Source organism: Diabrotica virgifera, chromosome 4 (genome assembly GCF_917563875.1).
Source record: "Diabrotica virgifera virgifera chromosome 4, PGI_DIABVI_V3a".
Classification (NCBI taxonomy): Eukaryota; Metazoa; Arthropoda; class Insecta; order Coleoptera; family Chrysomelidae; genus Diabrotica; species Diabrotica virgifera.
The window spans coordinates 192,339,185-192,364,182 of NC_065446.1; positions in this window are offsets into that span (position 1 = coordinate 192,339,185).

Here is a 24,998-nt window from a genome sequence, read left to right on the forward strand (position 1 = left end):
ACGCACCAAGCACCACGCACCAAGCACCACGCACCAAGCACCACGCACCACGCACAACGCACCAAGCACCACGCACCAAGCACAAAGCCCCTCGCATCACGCACCACGCACCAAGCTCCACGCACCAAGCACCAAGCAACACACAGCACGCACCATGCACCAAGCACCAAGCACCACACACCACGCACCAAGCACCACGCACATCGCACATCGCACCACGCACCTCGCACGTTGCATCACGCACCTCGCACATCGCACATCGCACCTCGCACATCGCACCTCGCACTTCGCACCTTGCACCTCGCATATTGCACCTCGCACCACGCACTTCGCACCACGCACCTCGCACCTCGGACCTCGCACCTCTCATTCATACACACACACACACACACACACACACACCAGTGTATGTAGTGAGTATGTAGTATGTAAATAGTGGGTCACGAAGGATAAACACAAAAATAACCGGGCCACGGAAAAATAAGTTTGGGAAACGCTGGGATAGACCATTCTTGGACAAAAATTTAATGGTGGCATTCGTTGAAGAAGGTTTCTCCAATATTCCTTTTTTTTAAATAACTTTTTTCCATTTTTGTTATAATTTGTCCTACATTTGTTACTACTTCTCTTGACTAACGTACTAATTAATGAAATATGTTCAAGAGATCGCTCATGTTGAATAACTGTCCTATTAATATTTTTCCAGTCATTATACCCATCGGAAGTTAGAACAACAATTTTAGTCGAAAAAAGTTTACAAACTTAGATAACAATTAGATAACAATAAACACGGCTATATACATTTAGGACTATAATACACTAACCACTCGCGAAGAATTTTATCCCCATTAGCTTTCGTTTCATAAAAAATCGCACTTTGCAATTGTCTGGTTTTATTGTAATCTAATTGTGTAAGACGCTGACTAATTCTATCAATATATTGATTCGGTCGATTATTTATAAAATATTGTTGAAATTCCAGATGTAAATATTTTGGCCAATCCCCTATATTGCTAGAAAAAAAAAATTGACATTGTCGATTTCTCTAGGAGATGAAGGAGGTGTACTTGTGCCAAGTGAAGTCGCTTGAAAATCAACAGCGGAGTCATCATTTTCTTTGATTGCAACTCGCCCTTCATCACATAATTTATTGTCACTATCACTCTCACTCGTCACTGTGAATACAGGGATATTACGATTGTTGAGAGCAGTTTGCAGTTGAATTGGTTAAATTAAAATTTTATTAAGACTACTCATTTTGAATTGAGATTTGTATATTTTGATTTATTCTTGTAGGATAATCTAATCATAATAAAAAAATCAAATCAAATAAAATACCAGCCAACAAAGATTGTTATGTTAATGTATTGAATGGAATGTAGATTAGTGCTCACTCGTCACTGCCATTTAAATGTTTGTAACTGATGATAATAACGAAACGATTAGTTAGTAAAAACAAACGTTTAAAGAAATTTAATAAAACGACTAATGATTAATGAATAGCTTAGTCGCACAGGACACAGGACTAAAAACTAATACAAACAATCAAGACCTTATCTTTGCAGAAATCGGTATCAAACTAAATATTAGATTTAAAAGTGCATACTTAAAAGATGAGTGAAGTGAAGACACCTGTTATTAATCCTTTGGAGTGGTGTGTAACAATTTTGTTTATTGTTATTGATGTCAAGAAGGCAATCTACCTACTTTTATTGCAATTTTATGATAATAACGGTATACGGTTTATGAATATAATCCTTATTGTTATCATTTATCATTACCTGTTCGTAAAATGAAAGAAGTTAGAAAATTTATTTTTGGTTTTTTGGTGATCTTTCCGGGCTCCATTAAAATTCCGGCCCGAGGCACGTGCCTCACGGGCCTAGTGGTAAAATAGGTCCTGGTATACACTAGTATACAGTATAGTGCAAATGAAAGGAATAAATTCGTTATTTCGTAAACCGGCGACTTTAAGTTAAAATCCTGAAACAGGTCGAGTTTTGTTTTTAAATTATGATCATTTGGAATATTATTATACTAGTGATGTCATCCATCTGGGTGTGATGACGTAATCGATGATTATCTAATCGAGAATGGGGTCATGTGCCAGCTCTTTCCAAAGGTTATACAATAATTATCTGTAAAGGCGGGTTGACATTACTAGTGAATAACGAACGTGGCTCTCGCTTACGTATTTTGCCCGTGCTATTGTTAGATACTTTATTATCTATTTTCAAACTCGAGCAGTACATTTGTAATTATGCAATGCATTTGTATCTCATTTTCCGAATAACCAATATTTAAAAATAAAATAAAAATTCCATTTTTATTCAGTTGCAATGCGAAGGCAAAACAATCTTATTTTTCAATTAGAATACGGAGCGCAGTCCAGCCCTTTGGATCGACGATTTTCGACTTTTGTTGGAGTCTCATCGGAGAGAACGTAGGCCTGCTACTCCATACTCAAATTGACCAACACCGAGAGTTTATCCCCCACATCGCAACTGTCGTGAATGGACTAGGTGACTAGCGTCATCTGGCATTTGAAAGAAGACGTAGTTTTCAATCCTAATAGCAATATGAATAATATTTAAAAATATTAAAATATTACTAATAGATTTTTAAATTGAAAACTTTTTGGTCCATTTTCTTGGTAACCCCTCCAAGGCTTCTAAAATTTGAAAGCCAGATGGATGCTGAAGCGAAGTAGACAAGAGGGAATTCAAAATCTTACAATTCACGATCCCGTCTCTTCAACTGGTTAATTCCAACAGAAAATGGACCTAGTTACTCAAAGAAGTAACAGCCAATACAAAAATAAAATAAAAATTCCATTTTTATTCAGTTGCAATGCGAAAAACAATCTTACTTTTCAATTAGAATACGGAGCGCAGTCCAGCCCTCTGAATCGACGATTTTCGACTCGTGTTGGAGTCTCATCGGAGAGAACGTAGTCCTGCTACTCCATACTCCAATTGACCGAGAGTTTATCCCCCACATCGCAACTGTCGTGAATGGACTAGGTGACTAGCGTCATCTGGCAATTGAAAGATGAAGTAGTTTTCAATCCTAATAAGAAGATTGAAAAATAAGATTGTTTTGCCTTCGCATTGCAACTGAATAAAAATGGAATTTTTATTTTATTTTTATATTGGTCGTTACTTCTTTGAGTAACTAGGTCCATTTTCTGTTGGAATTTACCAGCTGAACAGACGGGGTCGTGAATAATTGTAAGTTTTTGAATTCCTTCTTGTCTTCTTCGCTTCAGCATCCATCTGGCTTTCAAATTTTAGAAGCCTTGGAGGTGTTACCTAGAAAATGGACCAATAAGTTTTCAATTTAAAAATCTTTTAGTAATATTTTAGTATTTTTAAATATTATTAATATGGCTATTAAAATTGAAAACTATTTCATCAACCAATATTTTTTTAGTAAGAGAAATAAGCTATCCGGTTTATAGTATTTAATAAAGTCCATCCAAAACAGGAAGGTTTGCTCCAATACGTTCTCTAATCGAAATTTTTCGATGGCTTTGTATATTCAGTTGGGTCTAATTTAATCCAAATCCTTCAAACTCGAAAAATTCTTTTTACGTTTTGCTGTAATCAAGTTTAAATTTGATTTTTCTCTGAAAATTGAAACATAATGCTCTATGTATATGACCGTAAAATCCAAAGAGCACAACGTCCTTTAATTATTATTCAGATCCAAATTGAAAGTTTGAAATTTTCATCTGAAAAAGTTTGACGGAAATGATGATACAGTTCAATTTGGTTGTTTGGAAACTTTGTGTATCATTGGAATTTCCGGGCTGATATAAACTTTTTTATTAAACTCATGATTTTTAACCCCAGGAATCAGACCGATCTAAAAGTAACGCTGTGAATACAGGGATATTACGATTGTTGAGAGCAGTTTGCAGTTGAATTGGTTAAATTAAAATTTTATTAAGACTACTCATTTTGAATTGAGATTTGTATATTTTGATTTAATCTTGTAGGATAATCTAATCATAATAAAAAAATCAAATCAAATAAAATACCAGCCAACAAAGATTGTTATATTAATGTATTGAATGGAATGTAGATTAGTGCGGCAGATTCGTGCAAATATTATAAGAATGGTGCATTTAATAATAGAAGCATATAGTTTGGAACACATATACTGCACATATAAAGGTTTAAAATTAGATAGACGGCCATTTCAGATTTTGCCTTTTACAAAAATGGCGGGAATTCAAATTGGCGACTATACATATGTGACTAATAGCACGATAACTTTTGAACGAGACTTCAGAATTCAATCAAATTTGATATATAGCTTCTTTTTTTAATGTACAAGATCGAGGTCTTGAACCGGAAGAATCGGTTTACCAGAAGTTGTGTTTTTCCTGGTTTTTATGTAAAAATATGTTGTTTTTATTTTCAATTATTTCACCCTGTATGTATTAATTTTTCAAATAGTTAATACGGCGATTAAAAAGAGCGTAAAAATATTTTTTAGGAAATATTTTTAACTTTTTAGTTATGTTAATTACCATTTCTTAAGTGCAAAACGTATCTTCACATGTACCTATATGCGCCAGATTCGTGCCAATATTATAAGAATTATTGTGCATTTAATGGGAGAAGCATAAAATTTGGACCATATATACTACACATATAGAGGTTAAAATTTAGATACGAGGCCACATCAGTTTTTGTTTCTTTTACAAAAATGGCGGGCATTTAAAATGGCGACTATACATATGTGACTATTAGCACGATAACTTTTGAACGAGATGTCAGATTTTAACCAAATTTGGTATACAGGTTTTTTTGATGAATAATATCGAGGTTTCGAACCGGAAGAATCGGTTTAGCAGAATTTGTGTTTTTACTGTTTTTTTTTTATATAAAAATATGTTGTTCCTTTTTCAATTCTTTCACCCTGTATATATTAATTTTTCAAAAGGGTGATGCCGGCGTTGAAAAGAGCGTAAATATATTTTTTAGGAAATATTTTGAACTCTTTAGTTATATTAATGACCATTTATTACATGCATAACCTATCTTCACATGTAGGTACCTTTGTGCGGCAGATACGTGGAAATAATAATATAAGAATTATTGTGCATTTAATGGTAGAAGCATATAATTTGGACCACACATACTGCATATAGAAAGATTCAAATTTAGATATGAAGCCATCTCAGATTTTGTCTTTTACAAAAATGGCGGGAGTTCAAAATTAATCTGCCGCCCTAGGTACATGTGAATATACGTTAAGCATTTATTAAATGGTAATTAACACAACTGAAAAGTCTAAAATAGTTCCTAAAAAATATATTTACACTATTTTTAATGGCTTTATTACCTTTTTGAAAAATTTATATATACAGGGTGAAAGAATTGAAAAAGAAACAACATATTATTACATAAAAAACAGTAAAAACACAAATTGGTAAACCGATGTTTCCGGTTCAAGACCTCGATATTATTTATTAAAAAAAGAATCTATATACCAAATTTGGTTGAAGTCTGACGTTTCGCTCAAAAGTTATCGTGCTATTAGTCACATATGTATAGTCGCCATTTTGAATGCCCGCTATTTTTGTAAAAGGAACAAAAACTGAAATGGTATCTAAATTTGAACCTTTATATGTGTAGTATATGTGGTTCAAATTATATGCTATTACCATTAAGTGCACAATAATTCTTATAATATTTGCACGAATCTGCCGCATATAGGTACATGCGAAGATACGTTTTGCGTTTATTAAATGGTAATTAACACAACTAAAAAGATAAAACTATTTCCTAAAAAATAGTTTTAAGCTCTTTTTAATGGTGGTATTAACTTTTTAAAAATTAATATATACATGGTGAAAAATTGGAAAAAAAAACAGCATATTTTTACATAAAAACCAGGAAAAACACAACTTCTGGTAAACCGATCCTTCCGGTTCAAGGCCTCGATTTTATACATAAAAAAAGAACCTATATTCCAAATTTGGTTGAAATCTGAAGTCTCGTTCAAAAGTTATCGTGCTATTAGTCACAATGTATAGTCGCCATTTTGAATCCCCGCCATTTTTGTAAAAGGCAAAATCTGAGATGGCCTCATATCTAAATTTGAACCTTTATATGTGCAGTATATGTGGTCCAAATTATATACTTCTATCATTAAATGCACAATAGTTTCACATATCAGCTGCACTAGATTACTTATTTGTTCGCATAAAAACGCATATGCATACGAATTACTTTATTAAAAAAACTTTGAAATACAGATGTAGTGCAATCACTGAAGGTTTTCACCTCACATTTCGTTGAACCTCCATCGATTTTCACAAAATTGGTGAGTAGTTAGAGGATACCTCAAGGAATAAAAGTGACAGAAAGCCAACTTGCGCTTTTACCCTGGGGGTGGATACCACCTCTTCTCGAGGGTGAAAATTATTTTATTAAAAATAATATCACAAATCGATAGAGAGATAAATTCTAAGCAAAATTTGTTATATAAACTTATTAATATAAATCAATACTGTTTGAATTATTAAAGATTAAAAATTTAAAAATGAATAACCATTTTCAATTTCGTTGCAAAAGGAAAGCACAGCCGAACAATATTCTAGTCCAATCAGAGAGTGCATCAAGCACCTCTACCGGTTTCGAAACTTATTAGTCTCTCATCAGGAGGCATATATGTTGCTCTCCCCGATCTAACCAAAGCCCAGCGCGAAGTCCCGGATTGCAACGAACGAAATGGCATAGATGCCCTAGCGGCGACTGCTAGCAAAAAGACTAAGTTTTCATTCTAGTGGCATATAAAACAATATAATGCTATTCTACACTCCACCAGAATGAAAACAATGGGAACCTTCTCTGGCTACACCTCCGAGGCTTCTACAATTTGCAAGCCATACGGATGCTGAGACTAAGGAAGATGAGGGAATTCTACAATTTACAATTCACGTCCCATCTGCTCAGCTCGGTAAAGTTCCAACGAGAATGGTTCCCTTTGTACTCTAATCAGAGTAAATGTAAATCAAAAATGAATAACCATTTTCAATTTCGTTGCAAAAGGAAAGCACAGCCGAACAATATTCTAGTCCAATCAGAGAGTGCATCAAGCACCTCTACCGGTTTCGAAACTTATTAGTCTCTCATCAGGAGGCACATATGTTGCTCTCCCCGATCCAACCAAAATAAACCCCAGCGCGAAGTCCCGGATTGCAACGAACGAAATGGCATAGATGCCCTAGCGGCGACTGCTAGCAAAAAGACTAAGTTTTCATTCTAGTGGCATATAAAACAATATAATGCTATTCTACACCCCACCAGAATGAAAACAATGGGAACCTTCTCTGGTTACACCTCCGAGGCTTCTAAAATTTGCAAGCCATACGGATGCTGAGACTAAGGAAGATGAGGGAATTCTACAGTTTACAATTCACGTCCCATCTGCTCAGCGCGGTAAAGTTCCAACGAGAATGGTTCCCTTTGTACTCTAATCAGAGTAAATGTAAATCAAAAATGAATAACCATTTTCAATTTCGTTGCAAAAGGAAAGCACAGCCGAACAATATTCTAGTCCAATCAGAGAGTGCATCAAGCACCTCTACCGGTTTCGAAACTTATTAGTCTCTCATCAGGAGGCACATATGTTGCTCTCCCCGATCCAACCAAAATAAACCCCAGCGCGAAGTCCCGGATTGCAACGAACGAAATGGCATAGATGCCCTAGTGGCGACTGCTAGCAAAAAGACTAAGTTTTCATTCTAGTGGCATATAAAACAATATAATGCTATTCTACACCCCACCAGAATGAAAACAATGGGAACCTTCTCTGGTTACACCTCCGAGGCTTCTACAATTTGCAAGCCATACGGATGCTGAGACTAAGGAAGATGAGGGAATTCTACAATTTAAAATTCACGTCCCATCTGCTCAGCGCGGTAAAGTTTCAACGAGAATGGTTCCCTTTGTACTCTAATCAGAGTAAATGTAAATCAAAAATGAATAACCATTTTCAATTTCGTTGCAAAAGGAAAGCACAGCCGAACAATATTCTAGTCCAATCAGAGAGTGCATTAAGCACCTCTACCGGTTTCGAAACTTATTAGTCTCTCATCAGGAGGCACATATGTTGCTCTCCCCGATCCAACCAAAATAAACCCCAGCGCGAAGTCCCGGATTGCAACGAACGAAATGGCATAGATGCCCTAGCGGCGACTGCTAGCAAAAAGACTAAGTTTTCATTCTAGTGGCATATAAAACAATATAATGCTATTCTACACCCCACCAGAATGAAATTAAAATTTAATTTTTTTCGTAAAAAAATGTATGTTTTAAAGCTATTTTTCGCGTAAAATTCAAAAACTGTAAGCTTTTACACAAAGTTTTTATAACCAAAATTAAAGATAATAAAAAACTGAATACACTCCTTACAGGAAACCTAATTGAATGTATATTTTTTTCTACGAGTACACAAATCTAAGTATTCAAGTTTAACTAACGGGAAAACGATGCATTTTATAAAATATACCTCCATGACACTTGTCATACTACCTCGGAATACCTATCAAATGAGCTCCAGAAGAAGCTAATACCATCAAAATTAAGCAAGTTATGATGAAAATAAAAGAGCCATTTCGAATTTTTTACTAAAAAGTGAAAAATAAAATATACATCAATTCTACAAAAATTTAAAAATTTATAGTAGTCCTTAAAAGTATTTCTCTATATTAGAATAAATCATCATTTCGACAATTTTGACCGGTGTAAAATCCATATTCTTAAAAAAAGATATAATTTTAAAAAATCAGAATTTTTAAAGTTATCTTAATTTTCATTTCCTTTGGATGACAACACCAAAAATACTGAATATATCGCCGGTCCGGAATAAGAATGACGTAACTGCAAAAAGCTAAGTTTCTCAGGAGAGCAAAAAAACGATTTTTAAATATTTAAAATAGGCATTAAATGATCAGTAATCGTCCAGGAGCATTACTATGGCGTTTATTGTTACAATGATGGCTTTTGTGTTTATCTTTAATGGTTCGAATTTCATTATCTTAATTTAATCCCACCCATTTCAACCCTTTTTACAGTTGCGTCATTCTTCATCTGAAATTTTTTACATATTAAAAATAGTCAACTAGTTTTAATGGGAATAAGCCACAATTGGTCAAAAAAAAAATGATTTTATTAACGTTTATATAATTTATTTATTTATTTATATGTTTAAAATGTATAATTGCCAATGTAGAATTGCCAATATAAATGAGTCAGATTAAATAAATTATTAGAAGAATTTTTTTTTACTTAGCAACTTAGAATTTTTGTTTATTTTAGTAGTATTTTGTATTTTGACAACGAAACCCGATTTGGGCTTCGAAATGTTAATAAAATCATTTTTTTTTTGGTACAATTGTGGCTTATCCCCAATAAAACTAGTTGACTATAAAAAAGCCACAAGGAAATAGCTTGAAAACAACATTAAAAGTAGTGATTAAATAAAGGATTGTATGAATTTTGTAAATAATACGATATGATCATTGCAAACACCTGGTATAAACTAACCAAGCGACGACTATACACTTGTAAAGCCCAATTAGATGATGGCGGTAACCCTGAGTCTTCAAGTAATCAAATAGGCTATATACTTGTAAATGAGCATTTCCGAAATGCCGTCAAAAAGTCACTACATTTCCTGGAGCAGTAATTGGATCTGATCATCAACCACTTGTAGCAGATATTAAACTAAGGTTAAAACGAATTCAGCGACAGAAACCAAAAACCAATGTACTTAACTTTGACGATATAAACATAAAACATAACATTAAAAAAGATTTTAACAATAGAATAAAAAATATCAGAGAACAACTAGAAGATCCAGAAGAACTACTATGAAGTGAACTTAAAATCAAGTTAAAGAAATCTCCACAAACAATGATTATAGAAAAAACTTAATCAAGAAAAATAAATGGATGACAGACGACATCTTGAAATTGATGGAACAACGACGACTGATCAAATCTAATGAAACAGAATATAGACACCTGCAGAGAAGAATAAAAAAGGAGATCAAATTAGCCAAAGAAAAATGGATGAGAGAAAGGTGCGACGAAATGGAGCATGTGATATCTAGACACGACTTATTTAATGTGAACAAAAAACTAAAAGAAATAAGTAACATATTTAAAAAACGAGTTCCCTTTGTGTTCGTTGACAATAATAACAAAATTATTGTAAATGAGTACGAAATAAGAAAAGAATGGCAACTGTATATATCAGAATTGTTTGAAGATGACAGGAATAATATTGCCGAATTCTACCAAAATTGTACTGACGGCCCAGAAATTATGAAATGCGAAGTAGAACACGCTATAAATAGTGCTAAAATTAGAAAAGCTTGGGGTCCAGATGATACACCAACTGAGTTGCTGAAACTAATAAAGGATGATAACATAAAAGTAGTAGTAAGACTTTTTAATTCAATATATAACACCGGAGTGATTCCCACAGATTGGCTCAAATCCATCTTTGTCGCAATACCTAAAAAAACACAATGCGACAAAATGCTCAGAATATCGACTAATTAGCCTAATGGGTCTCTTATAGGTCTAATAGCCTCTTAATATTTTCCTAAGAATGCTTTACAACAGAATTAGACGCAAATGCGAAGGAGATCTCGAATATACCCAATTTGGTTTTAGAAATGCTATGGGTACCAGGGAGGCACTTTTTGCGCTTAACATCCTATTACAAAAATGAAAAGATGTATTTGCATATTTCGTGGACTTCGAAAAGGCATTCGATAAAGTACAGCATGTAAAATTATTGCAAATATTGAAGAATATCGGAATAGATGACAAAGATATTCGTGTCATTAAAAATTTGTACTGGAATCAAACTGCTGGGGTCAAAATTGGAGATAACTACACCGATAAAATATCCATACCACGAGGAGTCAGACAAGGTTGCATTTTGTCACCAACATTGTTTAATGTTTACTCGGACCAGTTATTTAAAAAGGCAGTTGAGAGACAGCCATATGGAATACAAATCAACGGAGAACTACCTAATATGATAAGATATGCAGACGATACAGTAATTCTGTCAGATAATATTGAAGGTCTCCAAATTCTGCTTGATCGTATTCACTAGGTAGGAAAGGAAATGGGCATTAAAATAAACTCAAACAAAACCAAATTTTTAGTGTTTAGTCGTGACCCACATCCCGATGCAAAGCTTCAATTAAACGGAGTTCAAGTTAAGAAAGTTCATAAAATGACGTATTTGGGAACTGTGATAACGGACCAACTAAATCCAGACATAGAAATAAAACGTAAAATAGCAATGACTAAAACTACTTTTATGAAAATGAAGTCATTTCTTTGCAATAATCATCTCAGTTTAGAACTAAGACAAATAATATTCAAGTGCTATGTTTGGTCCGTACTTTTATATAGTGAAGAAGTGTGGACGCTAAAAGTATCGATCATAAATAGAATTGAAGCATTGGAAATGTGGATTCATTGACGGATGCTGAAGATACAATGGACAGCAAGAAAAACTAATGAAGAAGTACTAAGAAAGGTTAACAAAGATAGAGAACTGCTAAAGACTGTTAAACATCGAAAAATGTCTTATCTGGGACATATAGTGAGACAAATATTACAACTGATCCTTAAAGAAAAATAGAGGGCCATAGAAGTGTAGGAAGAAAACAAGTTTCTTGGTTAAAAAACATTCGTGAATGGACTCAGATATCAAATGCAATACAATTATTCCATATTGCAGAAGATCGAGAAGCCTTCGCAATGGTGATCGCCAACGTCGGATAATTCTGATATGGCACGTATAGAAGAAGAAGATTAAATAAAGAGTAACCGTCCGGAGCATCGTTATGGGGTTTATTCTTACAATGATGACTTTCAGTTTTATCCCCATTGGTTCGAATTTCATTAACTAAATTTAACCCCCTCACTTTCAACCCTTTCTACAGTTGCGTCATTCTTGATCTGAAAATTTTTTGTACAAAAAAACTGTTTTTAAATACTTATTAGGTTTTACCGTTTATTCTTACAGCGATGGCTCTTCTTGCTCATCCATATATTGGTCCGAATTTCATTATCCTAATTTAGTCCCCCCATTTTCAACCCTATTTTACAGTTGCGTCATTCTTCATCTGAAACAAGGTCTAAAATGGTGCTTATTTCAATAATGACGCAACTACCCTGTGGTGGCTCAGCAATAGTTACAGCTCTGTCGCTTTTGTATCATCTGTATACAGTAGGGTGGGTCGGTTCTCTAATTTTTTTATACCTGTAGTAAAGAAAGTTGCCAGATGATCTAGAAGGAATAGTGATATTTTTATTATTTTTTATTTTAATATTTTGTGCCCCCCCCCCCCACGACCTCTAAAAAAACAAAAATTTAACTTCTACCCTATGTAATAGACAAGTCTAAATTAGATAGACAACGAAAAAGGCAACAAATTGATTTAAAAAAAAAACATAAAGGATGATGCTAGTCTTCAAGCTCCCTATTTTGATGGTCGCAAAGATCAAACCCTTCAGGTTTAAAAACAGGGAGAATCGTCATCTAGAAAAACCACTGTCAAAGAACATAAAGTGTTATTGAAGAATCCTGGTAGCGACTGTACACCTCATAATGGTACTGCAAAGACCAGAGCTTTAACGATTTTTAACTAAGTATTTAACAGAAAAGCAGGTGTCAGTTAGGGAGTTGATTGCTGTTGGCTGCGATGTACTGTCATTAACACTGGGCCCCACGGTGGTGTAATACATTTGATGGAATTGCGAGTACGTCATAAACGACCCATGCAATGACCAATATGTCAACTACATACAAACGAATTGCCACTGCGACATTTGGTTAAATATCTGGACGGAAATACAAGAGGAACTCTATCATTCATAGACAAATTATTGAAACTTGTGAGCGATTATCTGTGTGTGCTATGAAAAATTGAAGGTTGAGTTGACTGAGGTAAATTTAAAAGAACTAAGTAGCAATCAAAAATATTTATACCAGATGTGCACTGCCATATCTACCAAAAACTGTCCAAATAATTTAGCGAATAACCCTCCTGGCAATTTGTCTCATGTAAGATGGCTAACTACGGCGAATCGTATCTTGAGGGCTTACATTGCAGTAAAGAATACGCCGCCTAGTTTAAAAATTTTAACAGACTATATTCTGCGAGTATATGCTAAGGTTTGGTTTCTAATAAAAATTGTACCAATGTGTACATTTGTAATTCTTCACCTTTGGCAGCTAATTGAATATTCCAGATATTTAAGTGACGAACTAAAAGCTGTAGTTTACTCTATGATTCAACGAAATGACTTTTATGGCCCTCCTGATAATATTTTACTAACGATGACCTTTGACTCACGTAGTCACATAAGAGAATTAGGATACAAAAGGATATTAAAGTGCAGATCGAAGCCGAAATAAAATCTTATAAATTTGAACAACACTGTGAGAAAATGGGAAATTCCCAAGTTCAATAATTTTGATGCGGAATCCTAGATTGATTGAATAAATTCTGACAAGAGTGCAGATAATCGGAACCGCTAATGACGAAAAATCTGGATGAAGTAGAGATTCAAGAATTTATTAAAACTGGTGGCTATCCAGAAGGAGATTTATGGAAGTTAACCTGCCATACAGAGGCTGGTGAAAGAGGTGTCAAATTAGTGACGGATGCATCTTGGGCCGTATGTGGGTTTACTAAAAGGGATGGTTGGATACGTACAGCTATATAATCTAGAAGCAACATGCCAAAGTTAATAGCAAATCAGACTATGAAGTAGGAAATAAAAATTGCTCACATGGTTGGGTAGATGGGTGGGCAGGGATGGAACTCGATGGCAGCTACCTTCCCGTGGTGAGTTCTAGGTTATTTTATATATTTTAATCCACAAAATAAGCGAATAGCTAATCCTAAGTGGAAAAGTTGAAAAGTACTTGATTGTTTTTAGCCTAAAGCTTGTCACACACGGAGGCCTATAGTATATTATACATTATATTATATTATCATATCGCTCACTATAGTAATGAGTTAGCCTGCCCACACGGAAAGATTAGTTCAATGTACGCAGGCTCACTCATTACTGTAGAGAGCGATATAATACCGGGTGTCCACTTATATTTTCCCCCATTTTAACTGCCTATAACTTCTAAACGGCTCAAGAAAGATATATGCGGTTTTCATATTAGATCATCGTATTCTTCATAAAATGCTGCGCATATTTGATTTGACAAGTTTAAGTCTGCCTTTGCAAATAAGAGGTGGGGGCGAGTGGGAACCTTGTTATGAAAAAATGGCTGTAAGTCCGGTTCTGCTAAATCGATTTTTGCAAACTTGTTGAAAACTGCTCTTTTTCGTCCATACAAGAGTTATAATTTCGAAACAGCCTAATAAGTAATATACCAGCTAGGAGGCGCTAATTTATTTTTTTCAGAAATCTATTTTATTTTTGAAAATATTAAACACAAGTATGCATGTTTAATCCTGTATTACAAAACTATATCCAATTAGCAACAGGATAGCGAAAGCCGCATGTCGATACCTTTTTTCTATCTCGAGATATCTTAAGAAACGTATAAATTAGAAACATAACTGATACTGTTACAGGTAAACGAAGTTCATGAAATCAAAATGGAGGCAAGTAGTGTGCTATGGAAAAAATTAGAGCGTAGCTTTTGCGGTGTGCCGACAGAAGTGATAATTCCCTATAGATTCGATTATATTCGGTTCGATTCCATTCGATTAGATTTAATTTTATTTAAGAATTAACCAATTATGCCTATAATTTAATTTATAATATATACCCAATTTAATACACAATATATATGATTTGTCAAACGTAGCAAAGAGTTCAAAAATCTTACAATCACCATGAGGTTTTACGGCAATTGTGATACTTTTAAACTCTTTGCTACGTTTGACAAACTCTACTAGTAATTTTACCCGTTAACCTTAGGATTAACAACCTTAAAAAAAATTATTTCAAATTTGATAGTGAATTTAATTATTATTATATAAAATAAATAAAATGTTTAAAAATACAATTTGAGGATATGTAGTTTAAAAGGAATAATGTATTAACAACTTTAAAAAGGTCACTTTTGTATAAGGGCCTTCCCTTTAACGGGAGTACCTATCTAATAATAAATGAACTCTTCCATGCATTATTTACGATTCAAATTTATACGAAGTATTTATTATACTTCATCAGTAATTAAATTTTTTGCCAAATTAAAAAAAATATTGGTTACTTTATTAAGAAAAATAATTTAAAGCTTTATGTAACTTTCTATTTATTAATCCTAAAATTAACGGGTAAAATCACTAGTATATATTATGTATTAAATTGAGTATATATTATGTATATGTATTAAATTATAGGCGTAAGATATATATTAAATAAAATTAAATATAATCGAATGTAATCGAATTGAATCGAACCGAATATAATCGAATATATAAGAAGACTTCTGTCGGCACTCCGCAAGTGCTACGCTCTATTTTTTCCACAGCACACTACTTGTTTCCACTTTGATTTCCGGAACTACGTTTACCGGTGACAGCATCAGTTATGTTTAAAATTTACACATTTCTTAAAATATCCCGAGATAGAAAAAAGACAATCGATATGCAGTTTTCGGTTACTAATTTGGTCTAATTTTGTAATATGTGATTAAAAATGCATACTTTTATTTAATATTTTCGAAAGAAAACTAGATTTCTGAAAAAAAATAAAATAGCACCTCAGCTGGCATATTACTTATTAGGCTGTTTCGAAATTTTAACTATTACATTGACGAAAAAGAACTGTTTTCAACGAGACCAAGTTTGCAGAAATCTATTTAGCAGAACCGGACTTACAGCCGTTTTTTCATAACAAGGTTCCCACTCACCCCCACCTCTTATTTGCAAAGGTAGACTTAAACATGTGAAATAAAATATGCGCAGAATTTTACGATGAATATGATTATCTAATTTACAGTGCCCTTTCAAAAGGCAAATTTTGTAAAATTTTAATTTTTAAATTTTTTATATTCAGTCACGCCCTCTAGCGATGGACCTACAATTATGAAAATAATTTCCAGGCTTTTCCCGAGGCAACTTTTGTTATAAAATTTTTTTTCCCAAAGCTGTACTATAAACGGTTCCTGAGATATGGCCGAGAGCCATTCTTATTGGGACACCCGGTACATATTATTTTCAAATCAGTTTTTTGATTTATTTTGAACTTAGTTTTATATAACGGACTTTTGGGTTTAACCGACACCTTGTTCTCCCAATTAGTCCGTCATATGGAGGTTTTACTTTATTAGGTAGTTTGACAAATGTTTAATAAAAAAAAACAGTAAAATCCTGTATAAAAGGTATATTTAAAAACCCTCAAAAGGGCCACATTAAATTCACATAACTTGTTTTCGACTGGTTTACCAGTCATCATCAGTGCTTACGTGCAATGTACATGCTAACCACCAAGATAGTATTATAAAAAATATGTGGGTCAAAGCCCAGTAAAAGTAGTCCGTCAAGGAAACATAGGTATAAAATTATACCTTAAGCCTGGATGTTTAAAATTATCTAATTTGCCCCAGGTAACGCTTGAGATCTAGATATGACTTGTACACATGTTGGAAGTGAGACGGCAAGTGAAAATGAAATAGTTGGGAACCTCGGAACGATGACAAGACAAACGCTTGGGCTTTGACCCACATATTTTTGTATAATACTATCTTGGTGGTTAGCATGTACATTGCACGTAAGCACTGATGATGACCGGTAAACCAGTCGAAAACTAGTTATGTGAATTTGATGTGGCCCTTTTGAGGGTTTTTAAATATAACTTTTATACGGGATTTTACTGTTTTTTGTATCACATGGTATACAGCCAACTACAGGAAAACGTTTTCCTTGTGGATAAATGTTTAATAAGTTTATGTTATAAAATGCATCATGTTTCCGTTATTTAAGCTTGAGTGCTTAGATTTTGGTACCCGCCATAAAACTACAACTCACTTTTAGTTAAAACTAAAAGGTTTTTCTGGTAAGAACTTAATTTCACTTCTTCTTAGCTTTAATTTTGGTATTTTAAGTTTTTTGTAAAAACTTATAATTTTTGAGTTATTTATGAAAAATCGCTTAAAAACATGCATTTTTCTCACGAAAAATTTAAATCTTTGATCTGTAATAACTAAAAAAGATTTGATTTATTTTAGTAACTTTACATAAAAAATTTTGTTTAGAATTTCTCCTTCTATTAGGGTTACTTAAAAAAAATAATTTTACCCACGAGAAGGGGTGGCATCCAACCTCAGCGCAAAAGCGGAAGTTGGCACCATGTCACCTTTGTTCCTTGAGATATCCTTTCACCTCTCACCAATTTTCATACAAATCGATGGAGGTTCAACAAAATCGGAGGTAATAGCTCATAATCACCTTCAGTAACTGCAATAATAAAGTGGGTCCGCGATTCTCGGTGGTCGGTGATGAAGAGGTCCATAGATAAAATAAAAGTATGTAGAGATAGGCAACTGAATGTATAAATTTAGTTTATTAGCACCACTTAAGACTGAAGTCATTACTAATCACCATTTGGCGCGAAATTCAAATAGACAAGTATTAATTTCATTCCTTTAGCGCCTCTTGTGGGCCATTTCGTTACTAATTAAAATATATTATTATTTTCCAAGGAATAATCTCACATCTTACCTAATATACAGATATTTATATAAATATAGATACTAAGTTGCCATTTCATAATATACTCCGTTATATTTGTTTAACTCCATTTATTAGATACACTCTTTTCATTCTTTAAGATTCCTTCTTTTGTTGTTTCATTGCTACATCCACGAGAGTGAATTTAATTTGTTTTTCAACGATGTAACGCACGCACTCAAACAGCAAAGATTACTGAAATATTGTTACAAAAGAAAAACGTGACTTTGCTTTCATAGTCTTCTCGCTACGCGGACTTATCACTAATCGAACATGTCTGAAATATGATTGGCCCCCGACTTAACCCAACCCAATCAACTTCCCGTAATTCTTCCTCAAAATCCAACAAGCGTGGGATGATGTCGATCAGGATACCATAAATAATTTTATTTCAAGGCTGACCAAAAAGCTGTTAAATTTAAAAAACCCGCAACTTAGTTTCCAAACAATTTTGTGGTTTTTTAATATTTCAGATTGAAATAAAAACTGAGAAATACCATTGAAAAAGACTAAGTTTTCAATCTAGTAGCACATAAAAAAATACTAAAAATATTACTTTACATCCCACCAGATCGAAAACAATGGGAACCTTCTCTCGTTACACCTCCGAGGCTTCTAAAATTTGCAAGCCATAACGGATGCTGAGACTAAAGAACATAAGGAAATTTTACAATTTATAATTCACTTCCCATCTGCTCAGCGCGGTAAAGTTCTAACGAGAAAATGGATATTTATTTTTGATTTACATGTTTACTCTGATTGGAGTACGAAGGGAACCATATTCCTAGGAACTTTACCGCGCTGAGCAGATGGGGCGTTAATTATAAATTGTAAAATTCCCTCATCTTCTTTAGTCTCAGCATTCGTTATTGCTTGCAAATTTTAGAAGCCTCGGAGGTGTAACCATAGAGAATTCGCATTGTTTTCAATCTGTTGGGATGTAAAGTAATATTTTTAGTATTATTTTATGTGCTATTAGATTCAAAATTTAGTCTTATAACATAGTCTTATAATATAGGTTCCTTTTTTGATTTACAAGATGGATGTCATGAACCCGAAGAATCGGTTCACCAGAAGTTGTGTTTTTACTGGTTGTTTATGTGGAAATATGTTTCTTTTTCAATTTTTTCCCTCTGTATATATTAATTTTTCAAAAAGGTAATACCGCAATTGAAAAGAGCGTAAAAATATTTTGTAGAAAATATTTTGAACTTTTTAGTTATGTTAATTAATACCATTTTTAATAAATGCATAACGTATCTTCACATGTTCCTATGTGTGGAAGATTTGTGCAAATATAAGAATTATTGTGCATTTAATGGTAGAAGCATATAATTTGCACCACATATACTACACACATCAAGGTTCAAAGCTAGATATAAGGCCATCTCAGATTTTACCTTTTACAAAAATGGCGGGCATTCAAATTGGCGACTATACATATCTGACTAATAACACGATAACTTTTGAACGAAAAGTCCGATTTCAACCACATTTGGTGTATATGTTCTTTATTTGATGTGTAAGACCAAGATCCTGAACCGGAAGAATCGATGTACCAGAAGTTGTGTTTTTCCTGATTTTTATGTAAAAACATGTTGATTTTTACCAATTGTTTCACCCTGAACATATTAATTTTTCAAAAAGTTGATACCGGCGTTGAAAAGGGCGTAAAATACTTTTTAGGAGATATTTTGAACTCTTTAGTTATTTAGTTTATTTATGTTAATTACCAATTAATAAATGCATAACGTATCTACATGCACCTATGAACCTATGTGCTGCAGATTCGTGCAAATAATATAAGAATTATTGTGCGTTTAATGGTAAAAGCATATAGTTTGGACCACACACGTTACACATATAAATATTCAAATTTAGATATGAGGCCATCTAAGATTTTGTCTTTTATAAAAATGGCGGGCATTCAAAATGAATCGGCCGCACATATAGGTATATGGGAAGATACGTTATGCATTTATTAAATGGTAGATTACATAACTAAAAGTTCAAAATCTTTCATAAAAAATATTTTTACACTCTTCTAATTAAAAATTAATATATACAGGGTGAAAGAATTAAAAAACAACATATTTTTCATAAAAATACAGTAAAAATACAACTTCTGCTAAACCGACTCTTCCGGTTCAAGACCTCGACCTTATTCATAAAAAAAACCTTGATGCCAAATTTGGCTGAAATCGGACTTTTCGTTCAAAAGTTATCGTGCTATTAGTCACATATTTATTATAGCCGCCATTTTGAATGCTCGCCATTATTGTAAAAGGCAAAATCTGAGATGGCCTCATATCTAAATTTGAACTTTTGTATGTGTATTATATGTGGTCCAAATTATATTTTTCTACCATTAAATTCACAATAATTCTTATAATATTTGCACGAATCTGCCACATATAGGTAGGTACATGTGAAGATACGTTATGCATTTATTAAATGGTAATTAACATAACTAAAAAGTTCAAAATATTTCCTTAAACATATTCTTACGCTCTTTTTAATGGTGGTATTACAATTTTGAAAAATTATTATACAGGGTGTCCAGAAACTCTACCGACAAACAAAGACAGGAGATTCCTCAGATAATTTTAAGATATTTTAACCCAATTCACCTAGTCCGAAAATGCTTCCTAAAGGAGCTAGAGCTCTTTGAAGATGGCGTCTTGTAAGTAGTTTTTCTTAAATAACTCCAGAATGCTTCTATTGAGAAAAACGAAAATTGGTACACATATTTATCTTTTAGAGATAAATCGACTCCATGAATTGCGAATTTCTAGTACCCGTCATAGGCGTCCGTTTTAGGTAGGGCAACAATTATTTTATCGCATAACTTTTTTATCTTTAACTTTTAAGCATTCTTGACTCTGGATTATTAAATTGTGAGATATTCTACAACTAACAGGTACTCTTGTTTTAGGTCGATAGGATACACCGTTTTCTAGAAAAATCGATTTGAAAATTTTTCTTTTTTTGAATTTCCAAAAAAAAATTTCAAAAAAAAACTATTTAGAAATCTGAAAACTGGTACGTTTATTTATATTTCAGAGTTGAATCTATTTCATTAATTGCGAATTTCTAGTACAGGTCATATGCGTCCTTTTGGGTAGGTCAACGGTTATTTTATCGCATAACATTTTTGTCTTTCATTTTTAAGCATTTTTGAGTCTAGATTATTAAGTTATGAGGTATTCTAATACTAAAAGTTACTCTTGCTTTAAGTTGATAAGATACACCGTTTTTTTTTTGAAATTTTTTTTCAATTTTTATTCAAATTCAAAAAGCGAAAAATTTTCAATTCGATTTTTCTAGAAAACCGTGTGTCCTACGGACTTAAACCAAGAGTACCTTTTAGTACTAGAATACCTAACAATTTAATAATTCAGTGTCAAAAATGCTCAAAAGTTAAAGACAAAAAAGTTATGTGATAAAATAACCGTTGCCCTACCCAAAACGGACGCCTATGATCGGTTCTAGAAATTGGCAATGGATGGAATCGATTTATCTCTGAAAGGTAAATATACGTACCGATTTTCGTTTTTTTAAATTGAAGCGTTCTGGAGGTACTTAAGAAAAACTAATTACAAGAAGCCATCTTAAAAGAGCTCTAGCTCCTTTAGGAAGCATTTTCGGACTAGGCGAATTGAGCTAAATTGTCTTAAATTTATCTGAAGAATCTTCTGTCTTCGTTTGTCGGTAGAGTTTCTGGACACCCTGTATACAGGTTGAACAAATTGAAAATAAATTATTTACATATTATAAAATAGTTTTACATAAAAAACCAGGAAAAAACACAACTTCTGGTAAACCGATTCCTCTAGTTCACGAAATCGATCTTGTAAATCACAAAAAGAACCTATGTACCAAATTTGATTGAAATCGGACTTTTCCTTCAAAATATATCGTGCTATTAGTCACATATGTATAGTCACCCATTTTGAATGACCGCCATTAGATGGCCTCATATCTAAATTTCAACCTTTATATGTGAAGTATATGTGGACCAAATTATATGCTTGTATCATTAAATGTGCAATTCTTATAATATTTGCACGAATCTGCCGCACTATTGAATTTAATCAACTATTGCTCAAAATTTGTGAAGGTTCGCACATATGTTAGACGAGAGGCAGGCACCCCCAAAATGAGATGGAACGGATGACGGTGTGGTAAATTACAAATTTTGGTCTTACTTTATATTTGTGATGGTGCTGAAATCGAAAATGAAGTTGATTTTGAATTTTAAGCTGAAGAACATTGTAAAAATCGAAATTTTATCCTAAAAATAAAAAAAATTGAATCACGTTTTTCTTAAAATTAAAAATTGCACCATATTTTTTCTACAGCACATTTTGATCTAAAACTCCCCAGAGAGCTTCTTTGGACACTATGTTTTTAACATAAACGTGATTAAAAAGGTAAATTTTAAATGATGTCACGGAACTTTTGCGATATAACTTTGCAATTCACAAATCTGCACCTTTACTTTAAGGAATACGACTGAAGGCTTGCGATGGCTCCGATAGTCTTCAAAGAGATAAAAAATATATGAAAAAGGTAAAGAAGTAGTATAACAAAGTGTGTAAATAATTTTTCCACCTACCTCTACCGAAAGTATACTTTTCCGGACCTGATTGTAGGGAGCAAAGTTGTACTTTTCCTCCCTAGGGAGGAAAAGTTAAAGTGACGTCATGGTATTTCATTCATGAAATATAACTTATTGACCCACTGTACAATATCTATTTTCTATTACGTAAGTATCTATACATTTTAATGTTTATTTATAGAACACCCTGTATTTTACAGAATAGTAAAAACAGTAAATTGTAATTTTGATTTAACAATGTTTACATTAATAATTTGACTTATATTTGACAGTTGACAGTTATATTGTACCTACTTGTTAGTTTTAGTTTTAATAAATTTTGTTGGTTAGTTACATAAATAAATTAAGTAAAAATTAAAAATGACTTGTTATTAATTTGAGGAAGGTGGAAAATCCATATGTATAACATGGGAGTAAAGTACCTTTTCCTCCCTTGAATGATTACTGCCCTCCGCTACGCGTCGGGCAGTAAACTTCATTCTCGGGAGGTAAAGTAGCACTTTCCTCCCTTGTTATACAAATAGCTATATTTCCTTAGGTGAGCGTTTTCTACATAAACGTCATCATCTCAGCTAATGGTCAATTAGTAAAAAGTATCACTAAGTTAAGGCATATGCGTAAGCATCTTGAAAATGTGAATCTGGATTACAATGTGCAGTCATGTATGCTTTTGTTTTACTTTTTTATCGTGCAACGGGAAACCATCGTGCAATCATTTTGGCCTGGTAAAGACAGCTGACTTGTAGAGGTATCTTAGAATACCATATGATAGATTACTAGTTACGGCATTTTTTTATTCTCATATAATATATGTAATAATTAGCGAGGATTGATGTTGCTATGTAGGTACATGGATAAAACTATGGAAAATGGGGAAAATGCTAAGAGAAAAAGGAATTAATAACAAAATATGAAAACTGATAAAAAAATTATATACATATTATGTATATACATATAAAAAAATATATACATATTATGTATATATTTTTTTATCAGTCTTCATATTTTGTTATTAATTCCTTTTTCTCTTATGTAATAATTAGCGAGGATTGATGTTGCTATGTAGGTACATGGATAAAACTATGGAAAATGGGGAAAATGCTAAGAGAAAAAGAAATTAATAACAAAATATGAAGACTGATAAAAAAAATATGTACATATTATGTACTGGTAACTGGTAAAGCAACTTTGATACCCTCTCAGTAACCCCTGTTCTATGTTTCGCTTGACCAAACGCAGTATGTTTCTCTACACAAGCACAGTAATCAACTGTGAAAAATTTAGCTTTAGTAAATTCAAAATGAAATTTTTCAGCGCTGCCTCTTGGACTATAATAAGTCCGATAAGTACAGGAATTACACTGGCGGGCAAAAAATTTAGGTCACTAAATGAATTATACATGTTTGATGTCTGGAATTTCCTAAACCTGTTGTCCGATTTGAGTGATTTTTTTAGTATGCTATAGCTTGATTATTTAAGAATCTCAGTGTGTTAATATTGTTGCTAGACAGGTAAATGTCATTTTATACCGGGTGTAAAAATCATACTATGTTTTTTTCTTAAAGTTCGGAACACTGTGTGGAATATTATAGGATAGATAAAATATTGAAATTAAAACTGAATTGTATCCTTAGGCTTTCCTAACATTATCTTTTTTGATTCATTTGCTTATGTCGGGTAATAAAAAAGTTAGGTACTTTAACAACTAGACACGTTCTTCATCAATACAGGGTGTTTATAAATAAGTGGGACAAACTTTAAGGGATGATTCTACATGAAAAAATAAGGACCGTTTGCTTTATAAACATATTTTGCTTTATAAACATATGTCCCAAAATGCCTTATTTCCGAGATACGGGATATTGAATTTTTTCTTACAAACTGACAGTTTATTTGTTGCTCCAAAACCGGTTCAGATATACAACTAAATTTTGATAGGTTTTAAGAGGAATTTATTGAGCATTCTGTGACATACAATTAAATATTTTATATTCACCATTGGCGTGCATACGGGATGTACCTAAAATATTTATACCCGTATGCACTCCAATGGTGAATATAAATTTCTTATTTGTATGTCAACAAATGCGCAATAACTACCTCTTAAAATCTACCAAATTTCATTTGCATATCTGAACCGGATTTAGAGCAGCAAGTAAACTGTCAGTTTGTAAGAAAAAATTCAACATCCCGTATCTCGGAAACGAAGCATTTGTGGACATATTTATTTATTTATTTATTTTATTTATTTATTTAATACACAAATAACAGTACTGGACCAATTACAATCTGGGTTAGTGTATTAAGCGTATTAGTAAATTTACCGTTTGCAGATCATAAACATAACAACAAAACAGTATAAAATACATAGACTACATAAACGCCGTTTATATGTAAGTGTGTGAAAAAACTCAAAATGAGAAAAACACACTCACATACGAACAACGACGAACAAAAACTTATAAAGTAATTAAAGAAAAACAGAAAATACATAGTATGTAAAACAATTAAATACAAAAATACAGAATAAATATCCACAGAGAACGACAGTTCTCACCAGTGGCGCACAACACCCCTATAAGCGACACTATATATACACGAAATTTTCGATTTTCTA